The following is a 6,000-nucleotide window of genomic DNA, read 5'->3' as shown; positions in this document are numbered from 1 at the left end:
GGAGGCAACTGCAGCTCCTTGCAGACACTAGGAAGGAGCTTGCCAGGCATAAGTTAGAAATGACAAATAAATACATATGATTATAGTTTTATCTGGCCCATGTGGTTATATCCCAATGTAGAAGAGGATGTATTGTAGATAGTACTGTGGCCAGGGCCGTCTTTCCGACTGGGCACGATAGGCAGGTGCCCGGGTGCCCAGGGCGGCTCAGGGAGCTGCGAGCTGAAATCCGGCTAGTATTACCGTAATAATGGTAATAGTTTTTCCGTGGCGGAAACCGCCAACAATTGAATATGCCCCTTAGGGGGGAATTCAATTGGCAGAGTTACTTGAGAGAATAACATGGCCCGCGCACTATCACTCCTAGTGCAGTAATTTTAACGCAAAGTTCTGCTGAGAGCTGCGAGCAAAAATCAGTGCTGAAATTACCGTACTAACGTTAATAGTGCGCACTATTACCGTAGTAATAGTAACTTTCTATCATTTCTTTAGTGTCATGTATGTTAATGTGTAATATTTGTTGTACCAAGTTAGTTTAAATATGCCCTCCCCTTCAAATGTCACATATCAAGCTTGCTGCCTTTCTGAATGGTATTCTGCTGTTTTAACTAAGCTTAGAGCTCTCCAGCAATAAAACCATTTGGTCATAATTAATCTGTTTGAATCATAGGCCCTGATGCTCTCAGGATCTCGAAAACCCCCTCTTGGGATTGGCTTTCTGGGTGTGACTCTCGAAATCATACTAGGTTATACTCATTTAACAATAAACCTCTTATGGCCAACTGTATGTCAGATGAGTCTTTTATATACATAATTGTCAGGTTTTCCAGAAGATGCAATGCAAACCCCCCATATTATTGTCTACATGGAAAACATGGATGGTGGTTAGACGAAGGTTATAATTTAACATAAACTTTTCCTTATTTTTACCTTTAGTCAGCAACTGGGGAAAAAATAACAAAGGACATTTTGTTTTTATTTGTGGCTGACTAGAGAGGGTATTTGTGTTTGACACTTATGGCGGAATTCAATTAGCCGCAAGATGACGCAATGTGTCACCGGAACAGTTTGCAGAGACACATCACGTTAAAGTTTTTACTAAAATCTCTGCTCATTTTCCCTCATAGAGATGTGAGAGAAAATTAGCAGAGATTCTGTAACATATTACCCGGCAGTCGAGGTGATGTCTGGCAGCACCACGTGGCTCATTTGATTCCCCCTTGGAAAACCTGACTAGCAAAATACCACATTTTCTGTATTTAGGTCTACTAATGAAATTATAAGCCCAAATCCTTTCTTTTTTTCTGGCAGGCAGCATTATATCATCAACATTTTAATATAAAACTGGTTTGACACCTTGATTTAAAAATGCGGGTTTTTCACCACAGCTAGATACAAAAATGTCCTGCTTTGTGGACCTTTAAGACACTGCCTTGATTACAGAGGAAGCAGAGTAGGAGCAACTTATGCTGCCAGTAATGCAGAGGAGGTTCCTGCTCATGCGGGAACTCATCACTGTCTCTGCTGTGCTCTGCTTGGCTGATACAGTCACTCAGCCAATCAGAGTACAGACACGCCCCTACCCATACTACCATGGAGGAAGCACTTTAAGAAAAGGTAAGTTTATGGGAGTTTATGTGTCAGTGTGTATGAGAAATGTGTGTGTCAGTGTGTATGAGAAATGTGTGTGTCAGTGTGTATGAGAAATGTCTGTGTCAGTGTGTATGTGAAATGTCTGTGTCAGTGTGTATGTGAAATGTGTGTGTCAGTGTATATGTGAAATGTGTGTGTCAGTGTGTATGAGAGAGATTGTGTGTCAGTGTGTATGAGAAATGTGTGTGTCAGTGTGTATGAGAGAGATTGTGTGTCAATGTGTATGACAAATGTGTGTGTCAGTGTGTATGAGAGAGATTGTGTGTCAGTGTGTATGAGAAATGTGTGTGTCAGTGTGTATGAGAAATGTGTGTGTCAGTGTGTATGAGAAATGTGTGTGTCAGTGTGTATGAGAGAGATTGTGCGTCAGTGTGTATGAGAAACGTGTGTCTGTGTGTATGAGATTGTGTGTCAGTGTGTTTGAGAGATATTGTGTGTCAATGTGTATGAGAAATGTGTGTGTCAGTGTGTATGAGATTTTGTGTCAGTGTGTATGAAAGATATTGTGTGTCAGTGTGTATGAGAAATGTGTGTGTCAGTGTGTTTGAGAGATATTGTGTGTCAATGTGTATGAGAAATGTGTGTGTCAGTGTGTATGAGATTTTGTGTCAGTGTGTATGAAAGATATTGTGTGTCAGTGTGTATGAGAAATGTGTGTGTCAGTGTGTATGAGTGAGATTGTGTGTCAGTGTGTATGAGAAATGTGTGTGTCAGTGTGTATGAGGGAGCTTGTGTGTCAGTGTGTATGAGAAATGTATTTCAGTGTATATGAGAAATGGGTGTATGAGACAGGTATCAGTGTGTATGAGGCCAGTATTAGTGTGTATGAAACATGTGTATGAGACAGGTACAAGTGTGTATGAGACAGGTATTAGTGTGTAAAGGAAAAAATAGCGCGCTCTCAGTGTGTTTGTTATGCACAGTACTGATAATTATAATCAGGCAGGTGTTTGCACAAAAATTAAATATATAAAATAAACATAAATATTAAATAAAATAATGATAAAAATAAAATAGAAAATGAAACAATGTGATGCATTGATGTGACAGGCTAATTTGGGGAGACCAAATATTGCTGAGTATGTGCTGTTTAATGTGGGTTGGGTACTTTCATCATTACCACAAACCCGACAAACAGGAGCCCTACAAAAAAAATCTGATTTGAAATAAAACGACAGGAATATAAACAGACTTACCTCAAAACCGAAACTGCACATTTCCGATGCCACCAGCATGCTGACAGGAACTGATGTCGAATACATCAGTCCCTGCCCCATTGGAGCTTACAGTCTAAATTCCCTAACATATACACACACACACACACACACACTTGCCTAACAATTTGCCCGGTAGAGATAGATTGATAATGCAAAGAGTATCCTAGTGACATACAATGCAGAGAGCATCTTAGAGATCATCATATAATACAGAGAGCATCCTACTGACCACTATACAAACAGAGAGCATCCTGGTGACCGATATACAATTCAGAGAGCATCCTAGTGACTGTGTTCAGTTCTGGAGGCCATATCTCCAGAAGGATATAAATACATTACAGACTATACAAAGTAGGACAACTAAAATGGTGCATGACCTACATCACAAAACTTACCTGGAAAGACTAAAAGATCTTAATATGTATAGTTTGGAGAGAAGGGAAAGGGGGGGCAGGATAGAAACTTTCAAATATATCAAGGGATTTAACAAGGTACAGGAGGAAAACATTCTTCACAGAAAAAGAATAATTAGAACACACTTGAAATTGGAGGGAAGTAGGTTCAAAGGAAATTTGAGGAAAAATTACTTCACATAACGGGTAGTGGATAAGTGGAATAGTCTCCCATCAGAAGTGGTTAGAGGTTACCATAGGTTAAAAAATGGACAGACTGGATATGCCAAGCAGTTCTTATCTGTCGTCAAAATATATGTTTCTATATACAATACAGAGAGCATCCGAGTGACTGCCGTGTAATACAGAGATCATGCAATTGACTGATATACGACACAGAAAGCATCCTAGTGACCAATATACAATTCATGGAGAACATCCTATTGACCAATATATAAAGCAGAGGGCATCCTAGTTATAGCCATTCAATACAGAGCGCATTCTAGGGACTTATATACAATGTAAAGAGCATTCTAGTGCCTGCCATACAACGCAAAATGTATCCAAGTGACAGCCATATAATGCAGTGTATAGTCACACACTCAGCTTGTGCTCTGCAGCCTATGCGCAAGCTGCCTTTTACAACCTTTTCCACCATGGGAGGGACACACAATATATACACCTCAGAGTGGTTTACATATCCACACAGCTACTTACCTGCTCGAGATACCTGAAACCAGCTGCCTTTTCCCTCTGCATCAACTGCATGACATTGCCTCCCTCTTATCTCCACTCAACCATCCTTGACATGGAAGGTGCTCACTGAAGACTAATTACTTTCCTCCTGCTTTTTCTTCTTCCTCCTCCTTCCTTCTTCCTCCTACTTCGTCCTACTCCTTCATCATCCTTCTACATCCTCCTCCTTTCTCCTCTCTCTTTCTTCCTTGCTCCTCCTACACCTTCTTGTTCTTCCTCCTCTTTCATACACTTCCTCTTTCTTCCTCCTTCATATTCCTCTTCATTCTTATTCTTCCTCCTCCTTCACACTCCTCCTCCTTCCTCCTGAGTGGCAGTGTGCTAAGTCCCAAAAGCAGATGTGTGTGCTGAGCCCTGATAGCAGATTCTGACTCTTACGCCTTCCTGTATGAAAATACACTTGTTTCCTTGCTTTGTCAGCTCCATTGTTAATCTGACCCTGGCAAGCAGTACCACAGAGTCCACAATCACATTAACTGCAGAGAGAACTACAACTAGCAATCGAATAATGCTGTAGACCAAAACCCACTGTTGAAGTCGTATAATTGGATGAACGAAAGTATATTGGTTTAATATTGGTTTGCCGTGCGTATTGCGAAGCGTACGCCACATGTTACGTGACGTGGTGTGTTCGCACGGTAAAATACGCACGCACACACTCGCATTACAACAGTTAGTTATTTATATAATTTCATATTGGTTCTGTTACACTGTAATTCAGGAGCAGATAGTATTCGGTTTATTATTAGTCTATATATATATATATATATATATATATATATATATATATATATATATAAAATGTTGATTATATGTACATTGTAGTGTTATTAAAGGTTTAGGTAATAGGAAAGGTGTCATGCCTGATATCATATTGAAGCCCTAATCATCAGCAGCTGTCCGGTGCAGTCGGCGAAGAGATCGCACATTGCATACTTTAGTTATTGATATTAGAGAGTAAACCTTTGTATGATACTGGCTATGAAAAGGAGCAGACCCCCTGGAGAGAAGACCCCCACCTTTGGATTCCTTAGATTGAATCAACCTATTACCTGTCTGGCCTGGACCCATCCAACGTCTGGACCTATAGAAACAATCTACGTCATCTCTGATGTTCACAATGAAACACTGACTGTATATATATTAGCTGCATCTCACTGGGGCCTCAGTCAACTCTGACACAATATTCTATACAGAATATTGTCCATCGGGTCCCGTGGGTGCGCATGCGAGCGCAAGCGATTGCATTGGTATGTACTTATCTTTTGGTATTGGCTGTGCTGTACTGTACTTTATCATGATATAATAATGTATTGAATTGTTGACTATTTACATCTGTTAAAATAAATCACTTTGTGCTTTGGACACACATACAATTGATTGGGCAATGCTTATTTTAAAATTATAAAATTACTTTAATAATTTGGGGGCTCTTGAGTTAGGAGTTACGTTACCGGCAGGTATGCAACGCTTACGATATTCGGTTCCTCAACAAAGGGTGGATTGACGGACGCGTCGCATAAAGCAGGAAAGAACGTAATGCGTCTAATACCTGTGGTTCACTGTGTGTTGCGAAACCGAATGGCCGTTGTTGCATAGACTGAAGGAACGCTAATTAGAATCTAGGGACAAGAAAGAAAAATGTTTCTTTTTATTGTCGTTTTATGTTTTAAAGTGTATTGCATTACTGTGCGTATGTGTATTTCCTGCTGTGCGTACGCGAACTTCCGGTAGATTTGCCACGTGGTTGAACAATAGTTTTGATAGTTATTATGTGCATACTGTAAGCACATGGTAAAGTCTCTGAAAAGATAGTGCCATTGTTTGGGAAAGTTATTTTCTGTGCAGAAAACTAAGGTGTATATGTTTGGTGATTGTATGATTTTGAAGTGAAAGTTGATTTACTGTCAAAAAGACAGGGATATCGGTTGCCGTTTGACGAGGCGGGCTTGCAACCGAGGTAGTATACAAGGCAGGTATAC

This window comes from Mixophyes fleayi, chromosome 1, assembly GCF_038048845.1.
Source record: "Mixophyes fleayi isolate aMixFle1 chromosome 1, aMixFle1.hap1, whole genome shotgun sequence".
Classification (NCBI taxonomy): Eukaryota; Metazoa; Chordata; class Amphibia; order Anura; family Limnodynastidae; genus Mixophyes; species Mixophyes fleayi.
Note: the sequence above shows the minus strand (reverse complement) of the source record.